The sequence below is a fragment of the Grampus griseus genome (genome assembly GCF_964374135.1).
Source record: "Grampus griseus genome assembly, chromosome: 19".
NCBI classification, from domain to species: domain Eukaryota; kingdom Metazoa; phylum Chordata; class Mammalia; order Artiodactyla; family Delphinidae; genus Grampus; species Grampus griseus.
In genome coordinates, this window is record NC_139013.1 from 33,029,574 (window position 1) to 33,043,668 (window position 14,095).

Consider the following 14,095-nt stretch of genomic DNA (forward strand, 5'->3'; position numbering starts at 1 on the left):
TGGTACTTTTCTTAGTGTGTGCATTTTTATTGATCACTGATCATTGATGATATAGACCTTATGTTAAACTGATGTGGTATAAATTCTTAAATTTGAAATTAAGCTCCTATATACTAACAAGGCTATATTTATAAACTTTATTAGGATAGTGGTTATATTTTCTATTCAAATCAAACAAAAATACTACTTAATAGCAACTTAATAACTTGAACGATGATCTCATCATATTCCGTAAACATTGCTTTCTCTTTAGCTAATGTTATTAAACATGATGGTCTGCATTATATAGTATTTCTATTACTTTGTAAGGGGAGAGATAATGATAAAGACCATTATCACAATTACCACTGGAAAGGCTGATCTAAAAATAAGGAAAAAATATTCCCATTACTGAGAATGTAAAAGGGACATAAGAAAATTATAATAAGAGACAAAAATGAATAATTTGATACCAGCATAGTTTTAAATTTAGGAAATAAATGAATTCTTTGAAAACCATCACTTGATGCCAAAACTGACAAAAAAATTCAAAAAACATCTCAAGAATTGAATATGAAATTAAAAACTTTCCCACAAGGTAAGTACAAGTCCAGTTGGTAGTATAGCCACACAGAAAGAGAAAAACATTATAATGGAAAAACAAAGAGGACCTAAATTAAATGGAAGGTATACCATATGCATAGATCTGAAATTCAGGATTTTTAAGATATCAGTTTTCCCCAAATTGCTCTATAAATCAGTGCAATCTCAGTCAAAATTCCAGTAGGATTCTTTGTTATTGTTGAAATCAAATTTTCATATAAATTTTATTATCAGATTTTCAAAAGACCAAAATGGTAAAAAAAAAACAAAAAACTATCATAGAAGAAGCTTGCAGATTTACACTACCACATATTAAGACTTACTGTAACGTTACAGTTATTAAGAAAGTGCAATATTGGTGAAAAGATAGATGAAGAGAATATTGAAGTATAATAAAGGGTCTGGAAATAGAGTCACATATGGTCATCTCATTTAGAATAAAGTTGCCTTTGCAGTCCAGAATGATATGATTGTTTATAAATGGTACTTGGTTAATTAGAAAGCCATATAACATAATATTTGGTAGGTACTTGTTTTCCAAATTACCACAAATTTGTGGCTTAAAACAATATAAACTTATTATCTTATGGTTCTGGATATCAGAAGTCTGAAAAAAATGAGAAATTATCACCTAAAAAATCATATCTTTGAAATTAGAAGTTGGAATTCTTAGAAATAAAAGAATGAGGAGATTGGTTCAAGATGGAGGAGCAGAAGGACATGTGCTCACTCCCTCTTGCTAGAGCACCAGAATCACAACTAACTGCTGAACAATCATTGACAGGAAGACACTGAAACTCACCAAAAATATACCCTGCATCCAAAGACAAAAGAGAAGCTGCAGTGAGACAGTAGGAGGGGCGCAATCACAATAAAATCAAATCCCATAACCTCTAGGTGGGTGACTCACAAACTGGAGAACAATTATACCACAGAAGTCCACCCACTGCAGTGAAGGTTCTGAGCCCCATGTCAGGCTTCCCAACCTGGGGGTCTGGAAGCAGGAGGAAGAATTCCTAGACAATCAGACTTTGAGGGCCAGTGGGATTTGATTGCAGGACTTTGACAGGACTGGGGGAAACAGAGACTCCACTCTTGGAGGGACACACAAAGTAGTGTGCGCAACGGGACCCAGGGGGAAGGAGCAGTGACCCCATAGGAGACTGAAGCACACCTACCTGCTAGTGTTGGAGGGTCTCCTGCAGAGGCAGGGTGTGGCTGTGGGTCACCACGGGGACAAGGACACTGGCAGCAGAAGTTCTGGGAAGTACTCCTTGGCATAACCACTTCCAGAGTCCGCCATTAGCCCCACCAAAGAGCCTGTAGCCTCCAGTGCTGGGTTGCCTCAGGCCAAACAACTAACAGAAAGGGAACTCAGCCCAACCCATCAGCAGACAAGTGGATTAAAGATTTACTGAGCTCTGCCCACCAGAGCAACACCCAGCTCTACCCACCACCAGTGCCCCCCATCAGGAAGCTTGCACAAGCCTCTTAGATAGCCTCATCCATCAGAGGGCAGACAGCAGAAGCAAGAAGAACTACAATTCTGCAGCCTGTGGAACGAAAACCACATTCACAGAAAGACAGGTAAAATGAAAAGGCAGAGGATGATGTACCAGATGAAGGAACAAGATAAAACCCCAGGAAAACAATTAAATGAAGTGGAGATAGGCAACCTTCCAGAAAAAGAACTCAGAGTAATGATAGTGAAGATGATCCAGGACCTCAAAAAAAGAATGGAGGCAAAGATTGAGAAGATGCAAGAAATGTTTAACAAAGACCTAGAAGAATTAAAGAACAAACAAACAGAGATGAACAATACAATAACTGAAATGAAAACTACACTAGAAGGAATCAATAGCAGAATAACTGAGGCAGAAGAATGGATAAGTGACCTGGAAAACAGAATGGCGGAATTCACTGCCGTGGAACAGATAAAGAAAACAGAAAGAAAAGAAATGAATACAGCCTCAGAGACCTCTGGGACAACATTAAATGCACCAACATTCGCATTATAGGGGTCCCAGAAGGAGAAGAGAGAGAGAAAGGACCCAAGAAAATATTTGAAGAGATTATAGTCGAAAACTTCCCTAACATGGGAAAGGAACTAGCCACCCAAGTTCAGGAAGAGCAGAGAGTCCCAGGCAGGATAAACCCAAGGAGAAACACGCAGAGACACATAGTAATCAAACTGACAAAAGTTAAAGACAAAAATTATTGAAAGCAGCAAGTGAAAAACAAAAAATAACATACAAGGGAACTCCCATAAGGTTAACAGCTGATTTCTCAGCAGAAACTCTACAAGCCAGAAGGGAGTGGCATGATATACTTAAAGTGATGAAAGGGAAGAACCTACCACCAAGATTACTGTACCTGGCAAGAATCTCATTCAGAATCTGTGGAGAAATCAGAAGCTTTACAGATAAGCAAAAGCTAAGAGAATTCAGGACCACCAAACCAGCTCTACAACAAATGCTAAAGGAACTTCTCTAAGTGGGAAACACAAGAGAAGAAAAGGACCTACAAAAACAAACCCAAACAAGAAAAGGGTAATAGGAACATACATATCAATAATTACCTTAAATGTGAATAGATTAAATGCTCCAAAAAAAAAAAGACACAGGCTCTCTGAATGGATATGAAAACAAGACCCATATATATGCTGTGTACAAGAGACCCACTTCAGACCTAGGGACACATAAAGACTGAAAGTGAGGGGATGGAAAAAAGATATTCCATGCAAATGGAAATCAAAAGAAAGCCAGAGTAGCAATACTCATATCAGATAAAATAGACTTTAAAATAAAGAATGTTACAAGAAACAAGGAAGGATACTGCATAATGATCAAGGGATCAATCCTAGTTGAAGATATAACAATTAAAAATATATATGCACCTAACATAGGAGCATCTCAAAACATAAGGCAACTGCTAACAGCTCTAAAAGAGGAAATTGACAGTAACACAGTAATAGTGGGAGACTTCAACACCTCACTTACACCAATGGACAGATCATCCAGACAGAAAATTAATAAGGAAATGCAAGCTTTAAATGACATAAGGCCAGATAGATTTAATTGATATTTATAGGACATTCCATCCGAAAACAGCAGATTACACTTTCTTCTCAAGTGCGCATGGAACATTCTCTAGGATAGATCACACTTTAGGTCACAAATCAAGCCTTGGTAAATTTAAGAAAATTGAAATCATATCAAGCATCTTTTCCGACCACAATGCTATGAGATTAGAAATCAATTACAGGGAAAAAATGTAAAAACTACAAACACATTGGAGGCTAAACAGTATGTTACTAAATAGCCAAGAGATCACTGAAGAAATCAAAGAGGAAATAAAAAAATACCTAGAGACAAATGACAATGAAAACACGACGATCAAAAACCTATGGGAGGGCTTCCCTGGTGGTGCAGTGGTTGAGAATCCGCCTGCCGACGCAGAGAACATGGGTTCATGCCCTGGTCCGGGAGGATCCCACATGCTGCGGAGCAGCTGCGCCTGTGAGCCATGGCTGCCGGGTCTGCACATCTGGAGCCTGTGCTCTGCGACGGGAGAGGCCACAACAGTGAGAGGCCCACATACCGCAAACAAACAAACAAACAAAACAAAACAAAACAACAACAACAAAAAACTATGAGATGCAGCAAAAGCAGTTTTAGCTATACAAGCCTATGTCAAGAAACAAGAAAAATCTCAAATAAACAATCTAACTTTACACCTAAAGGAATTAGAGAGAGAAGAACAAACAAAACCCAAGGTTAGAAAGAAATCGTAAAGGTCAGAGCAGAAATAAATGCAATAGAAACAAAGAAAACAGTAGCAAAGATCAATAAAACTAAAAGCTGGTTCTTTGAGAAGATAAACAAAACTGATAAATCTTTAGCCAGGCTCATCAAGAAAAATAGGGAGAGGACTCAAATCAGTAAAATTAAAAATGAAAAAGGAGACATTACAATGGACACTGCAGAAATACAAAGCATCATAAGAGACTACTACAAGCAACTCTATGCCAGTAAAATGGACAACCTGAAAGAAATGGACAAATTCTTAGAAATGTATAACCTTCTAAGACTGAACCAGGAAGAAAACATGAACAGGCCAATCACAAGTAATGAAATTGAAATTGTGATTAAAAATCTTCCAACAAACAGAAGTCCAGGACCAGATGGCTTCACAGGTGAATTCTATCAAACATTTAGAGAACAGTTAACACCCATCCTTCTCAACAATTGCAGAGGAAAGAACATTCCCAAACTCATTCTAGGAGGCCACCATCACCCTGATGCCAAAATCAGACAGAGATACTACAAAAAAAGAAAATTACAGACCAATATCACTGATGAATATAGATGCAAAAATCCTCAGCAAAATACTAGCAAGCAGATTCCAACAAAACTAAACAAGTAGGACCTAATGAAACTCAAAAGCTTTTGCACAGCAAAGGAAACTATAAACAGGACGAAAAGACAACCTTCAGAATGGGAGAAAATATTTGCAAACATATCAACAGACAAAGGATTAATCTCCAAAATATATAAGCAGCTCATGCAGCTCAATATTAAAAAAACAAACAACCCAATCAAAAAATGGTCAGAAGACCTAAATAGACATATCTCCAAAGAAGACACACAGATGGCCAAGAGGCACATAAAAAGCTGTTCATCATCACTAATTATTAGAGAAATGCAAATCAAAACTACAATGAGGTATCACTTCACACTGGGTAGAATGGGCATCATCAGAAAATCTACAAACAACAAATGCTGGAGAGGATGTGGAGAAAAGGGAACCCTCTTGCACTGTGGTGGGAATGTAAATTGATGCAGCCACTATGGAGAACAGTATGGAGGTTCCTTAGAAAACTAAAAATAGAATTACCGTATGACCCCACAATCCCACTACTGGGCATATACCCACAGGAAACCATAATTGAAAAAGACACATGCACCCCAATGTTCATTGCAGCACTATTTACAATAGCCAGATCATGGAAGCAACCTAAATGCCCATCAACAGATGAATGGATAAAGAAGATGTGGTACATATATACAATGGAATATTACTCCGCAATAAAAAGGAACGAAATTGGGTCATTTGTAGAGACGTGAATGGACCTAGAGACTGTCATACAGAGTGAAGTAAGTCAGAAAGAGAAAAACAGATATCGTATATTAACGCATGTATGTGGAATCTAGAAAAATGGTGCAGATGAACCAGTTTGCAAGGCAGAAATAGACATAGAAGTAGAGAACAAACGTATGGATACCAAATGGGGGAAAGTGGAGGAGTGGTGGTGGTATTGGGAAGAATTGGGAGATTGGGATAGACGTATATACACTAATATATATAAAATAGATAACTAATAAGAGCATGGTGTGTAAAAAAAATTATATTAAAAATAAAAAACAAGATCTAGCCACAAGTCTCATAACTACTCTAAGTCTAAAGCAGCAAGAGAGTAAATGATGTTGGGAGATATCTACAACTACCATAGTATGGAATGGAAATATCTGTGGTTTCTATACTCAGTATTATGTAATAACCTGTAAGGGGAAATAATCTGAAAAAGAATGTATAGATGTATAACAGAGTCACTGTGCTGTACACCTGAAACCTACATGATATTGTCAATCAACTATACTTCAATAAAATTTTTTTTAAAAAAGAAAAAAAATAGATTGTGATTTGTTGCCTGATATTTCTTTGGTTCCTGCTTGTGGAGTGAGTGCAGAGGAGATGTTTATCTCCTCAGTATTTCCAGCTTTGCTTAGAAAGAGAACATGTAGGATTTTCTTATGCATAAATGTGGTTTCATATGGATGAAAACTAAATGGAGGATTTTTACATGGAGCTGAAAATTTCAGATTCCTTCAGTGCAGAGATTCAAGTATAAAATAATACTTGTATGATAGAAAAAACATAGAGGGAATTGCAACATTCTTGTTACTTATTAATTAGGATAGTTAACCATTTAGAACCATTACCAAGTTGCAAGATATAAATTCATGTTGTATGCATCAGAATATAATAGGTGACTCTGAAGGTTTTAGAATATTTTGTGAATGAATCCATGAACTAGAAATTAGAGAATGCTGTGTCTTTTTGTAATTTGAATTAGTCTCCTTATAGACTTTCTATAGACTATATCTCATATAGAATATAGGAAAATGACTGAGATACTTAATATAGTAAATATAGTACATATATTAATTCTATTATGAAATCTCATTGAATAGCTGCAGCAATAAAGCAGTAAATCAAAGCCATCATATTGAAATCATGCATAAGCTACTTTTTTCTCCAATAGAGAAAAGTGTTTGCTGTTAGTACAGCATATTTAGAATTATAAACTTGGAACTTTGGAAGCCTACACTCCTGGGACTTTCTGAGAAATGAGTGATCATAAATCTAAAAAATGCATGAAAAGATTTACTGATCTCATCATCTGGCATTTATCTCTTTTTTATAAACAAGGGAAACATCCCTCCAGGTATGTGGAGACCTAAGGAGTATGGTCATAATACAGCAAAGGCCTTGAAATAGGCAGAATGAGATGTCTACTTCTAACTACTGAAGACATCTCATGGTGAAGCAGGCAGGCTCTGGGGAAAGGTGGCTTATTTTGTAGGATACCTCAGCTGGTAATAAAATGCTTTCTAGATGTGAATACACAACAACTAATGGTGAGCATAAGATCCATTAAAAATTAGACTCACCCTTAATAACTGCCTACTGAATACATTGAAATATGTAATATTATATTGAGTAGCCCTTGCATGAAAGACATGAAAAAGACAACTGCATGTTCATCGGAGTATGTGAAATCTATGTTTATATATATATATAGACATATATATGTGCACACACACATTATGTATATGTCTGTGTATGTGTGTATATATATGTGTGTATATGTATACATGTATATACATCTTGGTGTGAGTGCAAAGTTTTGATGTGAGTGCAAGGAAGAATATCTGAAAATTAGTTATATTTTGCATTTTTGGCTCACTTTGCTTTGTGTTTGGAGTGAAAACTGAAAAAAAAAATAAAAAGGTGTTAGCATTTAGCATGTTGTGCTGGGTACCCCTTTCTATGCTAGCTGTTATTTTTTTTTTTTCTTCCAATTTTATTGAGATATAATTGACATACAGCAGTATATAAGTTTAAGGTGTACAGCATAATGACTTGACTTATATACATCATGAAATGATTATCACAATAAGTTTAGTGAACATTGATCATCTCATATGATACAGAATTAAAGAAATAGAAAAAAAAAGTTTCCTTGTGATAAGAACTTAGGATTTACTCTCTCTCTTTTTTTTTTTTATCATTTATAAGTTTTATTATTTTCCAAATCTTATTCAATAACAAGTACTACTTTTCAAATCAGAAAAAAAAATAGTAAGCATGAGGAAACCAACCACCTGATGACAAACTTAAATAGTCACTAATTTCACCAATAGATTTGGGTAATTTCAAATTTCCTTGCTAACACAAATTTTGGAATAAGTCACCTTATGTGTATTACTGAATATGTTCATAACAACCAGAGCCAGAAGTGGGATTTGTCATTTGTTAAATTCAGGCAGCTCACCAAGCAGCCCAGACTTAAACATGAGAACAAATGAATTGCTCACCATAGCTTTGTACTCACATCTCAAATGACTGACTACCTTAGGTACATCTTACCTTCTTTCCACATCCACTTTAGCCATTGAATCTCTCCCTGAGATTAAGAAAAGATTTATGATGAAAAAGATAGCTCTTACCATCGGGAAACTCTTCCTCCCCTAGAAATGCCAACCCTTTGCTCCTTGCAAAGATATGCTCTGTACCAGCATTTTATTTTGGACCCCACCTTATCCTAAAACAATGGAGCATCTTGGCTGAGCAGCCCACAGAGGATTCCATCTGCTGCTGGCCAGACAGAAGCTGGGGATTAGGAGTAAACACTGGGAGCCCCAAGCGGATCAGCCAGTGTGTCCCTGCCCCTCCCCTAAGCTTTATGCTTCCTCCCGTGGAGCCTTCTGTACCTTCCAAAGCCCTCAATGAATGGGCTAGAAAAAGGTTCTTTTCTTCCCTTGGCACTTTACTGCCATGCATGTTTCCCTGCTAGCATGGGCTACTCCATTAAGCCTCCTGCCTGTCAAAATTTCTAGACTCAAAGTAGGCACCAGGCTGTATATCTTCATTGCCTCAAACTCCAGAGGACATGTCAAGCCCTCCAAGTCCAATCCACTCCATCAGTACCACAGGGGAGTGGAATGTCTGCTGGTACAAAATGCCCCACATCCCCTCCTTGCAAGCATCCCCAGTCTCCACAAGGGAGTCTCTCAGGGTCCCTTCACTTGACTTCATGGGGAGCAAAAAGTCTTTCACCTCAAGCAAGTACATCCTACAGGCCAAGATTCCAAAGATTATGCCTTCCTTTCTATCTCTATAATTATATAGACCTGGGGGCTTAGAGTTGAGGGTTCCACGACCAGTTTTGTTATTGTAGGTCTTTTCCTTCTTTTGTGTTTCTTGCCTAGAGAAGTTCCTTTAGCAGTTGTTGTAGAGCTGGTTTGGTGGTGCTGAACTCTCTCAGCTTTTGCTTGTCTCTAAAGGTTTTAATTTCTCCATCAAATCTGAATGAGATCCTTGCTGGGTAGAGTAATCTTGGTTGCAGGTTTTTCTCCTTCAACACTTTCAATATGTCCTGCCACTCCCTTCTGGCTTGCAGAGTTTCTGCTGAAAGATCAGCTGTTAATCTTATGGGGATTCCCTTGTGTGTTATTTGTTGTTTTTCCCTTGCTGCTTTTAATATGTTTTCTTTGTATTTAATTTTTGACAGTTTGATTAATATGTGTCTTGGCGTATTTCTCCTTGGATTTATCCTGTATGGGACTCTCTGTGCTTCCTGGACTTGATTAACTATTTCCTTTCCCATATTAGGGAAGTTTTCAACTATAATCTCTTCAAATATTTTCTCAGTCCCTTTCTTTTTCTCTTCTTCTTCTGGAACCCCTATAATTCGAATGTTGGTACGTTTAATGTTGTCCCAGAGGTCTCTGAGACTGTCCTCAGTTCTTTTCATTCTTTTTTCTTTATTCTGCTCTGCAGTAGTTATTTCCACTATTTTATCTTCCAGGTCACTTATCCGTTCTTCTGCCTCAGTTATTCTGCTATTGATCCCATTTAGAGTACTTTTAATTTCATTTATTGTGTTGTTCATCATTGCTTGTTTCATCTTTAGTTCTTCTAGGTCCTTGTTAACTGATTCTTGCATTTTGTCCATTCTATTGTCCATTCTATCTCCAAGATTTCGGATCAACCTTACTATCATTATTCTGAATTCTTTTTCAGGTAGACTGCCTATTTCCTCTTCATTTGTTAGGTCTGATGGGTTTTTATCTTGCTCCTTCATCTGCGGTGTGTTTTTCTGTCTTTTCATTTTGCTTATCTTACTGTGTTTGGGGTCTCCTTTTTTGCAGGCTGAAGGTTCGTAGTTCCTGTTGTTTTTTGTGTCTGTCCCCAGTGGCTAAGGTTGGTTCAGTGGGTTGTGTAGGCTTCCTGGTGGAGGGTACTAGTGCCTGTGTTCTGGTGGATGAGGCTAGATCTTGTCTTTCTGGTGGGCAGGTCCACGTCTGGTGGTGTGTTTTGGGGTGTCTGTAGACTTATTATGATTTTGGGCCGCCTCTCTGCTAATGGGTGGGGTTGTGTTCCTGTCTTGCTAGTTGTTTGGCATAGGATGTCCAGCACTGTAGCTTGCTGGTCGTTGAGTGAAGCTGGGTGCTGGCGTTGAGATGGAGATCTCTCGGAAATTTCTGCTGTTTGATATTATGTGCAGCTGGGAGGTCTCTTGTGGATCAGTGTCCTGAAGTTGGCTCTCCCACCTCAGAGGCACAGCACTGACTCCTGGCTGCAGCACCAAGAGCCTTTCATCCACAGGGCTCCTTAATTTGGGATGATTGGTTGTCTATTCAGGTATTCCACAGATGCAGGGTATATCAAGTTGATTGTGGAGCTTTAATCCGCTGCTTCTGAGGCTGCTGGGAGAGATTTCCCTTTCTCTTCTTTGTTCTCACGGCTCCCAGGGGCTCAGCTTTGGATTTAGCCCCGCCTGTGCGTGTAGGTCCCCGGAGGGCGTCTGTTCTTTGCTCAGACAGGACGGGGTTAAAGGAGCCGCTGATTCGGAGGCTCTGGGTCACTCAGGCCCGGGGGTAGGGAGGGGCACGGAGTGCGGGGCGGGCCTGCGGCGGCAGAGGCCGGCGAGACGCTGCAGCCTGAGGCGCGCCCGTGCGTTCTCCCGGGGGAGCCGTCCCTGGATCCCGGGACCCCGGCAGTGGCGGGCTGCCCAGGCTCCCCGGAAGGGCGTGTGGCTAGTGACCTGTGCTCGCACACAGGCCTCCCGGTGGCGGCAGCAGCGGCCCTAGCGTCCCATGTCTGTCTCTGGGCTCCGCACCCTCAGCCGCGGCCCGCGCCCGTCCCTGGAGCTCTCTCAAGCAGCGTTCCCAATCCCCTCTCCCCGCGCACCAGGAAACAAAGAGGGACATAAAAGTCTCTTGCCTCTTCGGCAGCTCCAGACCTCTCCCCGGACTCTCTCCCGGCCAGCCGCGGTGCACCAACGCCCCGCAGGCTGTGTCCACGCCGCCAACCCCAGTCCTCTCCCGGCGCTCCGACAAAAGCCGGAGCCTCAGCTCCCAGTCCCGCCCGCCCCGGCGGGCGAGCAGACAAGCCCCCCGGCTGGTGAGCGCCGGTCGGCCCGATCCTCTGCGCTGGAATCTGTCCGCTTTGCCCTCTGCACCCCTGTTGCTGTGCTCTCCTCCGCGGCTCCCAAGCCCCCCCACTCCGGCTCCCGAAGTCTCCACCCTCGAAGGGGCTTCCTAGTGTGTGGACACTTTTCCTCCTTCACAGCTCTCTCCCGCTGGTGCAGGACCCGTCCCTATCCTTTTGTCTCTGTTTAGTTTTTTCTTTTGCCCTACCCAGGTACGTGGGGAGTTTCTTGCCTTTTGGGAGGTCTGAGGTCTTCTGCCAGCGTTCAGTAGGTGTTCTGTCGCTAGCTGTTATTTTTACCCAGTATTGGTAACATCATGCTACCTGTGGTTCAATTTATAAGAATTCTCTGAGTTGGAGTATGGATACAATGCCTCAGATATTAATAAAAATATTAATTTGCTTCTACATTTCTTATTCTTTGTTATATAGGAAGAAAGAAAACATGGTGTTTAAGAATCTAGGCTTTGAAGTTAGCATTTGGGGGTTGAAATCTGGCTCTACTAATTATGCAGGTGAGCTACTTAACCTAATGTGGAAGATTAAAGATGGCTGCAAGTTCTCTCCCCCTCCCCTTGAACCTGAGGAGTAACTCCTTTGACCAATAGAGCACAGCAGGAGTGACTCAGTGCCACTTTCTAGATCCAGGCCTTAAGGATCTGGCAGCTTATACTTCCTTTCCCTGGAGTCCTCTCTCTGTGAGCTCTGAGTTACCATTAAGATGTCAGACTATTATATGAGCCCACCACACTGGAAAGGCCAGGTGAGGGTGCTCTGGTTGATAATTCCAAATGAGCCCAGTCTTCTAGCCACTCTTCCCACTGTGCCAGATGAGCGAGTGAAACCACTGTGGACCCTCTAGACCAGCCCGTATTTCAACTGAATACAGCCAGTGACTTCTATCAACGTTATGAGAAACAAGAGAATTATTTGATCTAGACTTTCCTCAATTCTTAACTCAAAAAATCCTGAGATATAATAAACTAGCTGTTATTACAAGCAAGGAATTTTGGGGGGCGTTATAGTAGTGTCTATATTGTTGAGTTTTTTTTGAGACACAAATGTGGTCATATGTGTAAAGCACTTAAAAATGTCTGATATGTAATAAGCCCTCAACTATTAGCTATCTTAATATGTAATATTTTTCTATACATCTCATTCAGAGACTGAGTGAGGAAGGAATGGGTGTGATCTAATACACTTAGAAATTCCTGGATATTCTACTAATCCTAATGCCACGTTTTAGTGTCCTGATCTCAGTCCTATGTCAGACTGCATTGATTTCCCCCAAACAGACTTAATGTAGTTTGGATTGCCTCAGAAACAGAGGCTGAGTTAAAATATAAATGCATAGAATTTATCTGAGAAGTGAAATAAACACCGGTAAGGGAATTGGGAAATGAAGGAGAGAAGGAGAGGCAATAAAGGGTCCATTATCAAGCCACTTTGCACAGGTAACTAGAACTTCATTCCAATAGGAAACTCTGGGTCTCGGTGTGAAACATATGCTTCCAAATGATCTCACTCAAGGGGTAAGCAAGGTAGCCGGGTCATTAATATACCAACTCTAATAATTGATTGAGGGCTGCTGGGATGGGGAGGATTAAATCCCAAACCTTGTCACTTGATCTGCCAGGTAGGCAGCAAAGTGGTCTCTGTTGGAAAAAAAGAGAAAGCTCAGGAAATGAAATGCTGGTGCTGTCGGTTCGTTGGTAGTCTCTGAGGGGTAAGAACGAGGAGTTACGTGGGGGCACAACAGCATCTGCTACAGTCAGTGAGACGAGAGCTGCCTGGCTATTCACGTCACTCCCTCTGTGAGATTTCCCATTCAGTGTAGGACAGATCATTTCTATTCATTTAGGTATTGGAATGTCTATTCATTAAAATTGTTCAAGACAAGGATCTTACTCTGGAAAATTAAATCTCTGTCTCCCATATTTTTAGTGATATCTAATGAGACTTGTAATTATTCTGAGCTTCAGTTCTTTGAGAGGGTTACAAGTCCCGAGATTTTGTTAACAAATCCCAAAGTGCTGGCACTTCAGAGAATCCCCAAAGCTTGGAGAAACCACTCAGAGTGCTGATGGCCCTGCCATCCTCTGACATCCAAAGTAATTTACTTTTAAAGGTGGCATTGTATGAAATCATTGATTTAACTGTCCACTGCAAAGGGACTTGTCTTTTTTCTTTGGAAGTGTTTCCTTTAAAAGGAGTTGGCTTCCTCAGTGATAAGCAGGAAATCTCTCACATGTCAGAACCTGGGTTATTAAATGACACTTGAACAATTTTAGTCTCCTCTTTGTAAAAAAGGTGGGGGGAGAGGCAAAAGTATCGCATACATTTACATTTTAAATTGTGTAATCATGTTATTATCTGAAACTAATACCATGCAGTTAAATTTTAGATAAAGTGTCCTGTAATGCATACAAAATGTTCATTTGTTGAAGGCCATTAAGTTAATTTCCTGGCAACAAGATTAAATGCAAGGCATTTACATAATCATTAGTTGTGAGGTGTAGAAAAGATAATTAAATATTCCACCACATTAATTTATATTTAATTAACTGTGTTTTAGCGATCCTTCTGTCTGAATATTAATATTGTGTAAATAAACAATTAGAATGCATACTGATTTTATTAAAGCTTTATTCTTAAAATTAAGTAAAAGATGCTGTTATTAATTTAATTATATCTAATTTTAAATCCTAATCATGTTAATAAAGTTTGAAAAGGT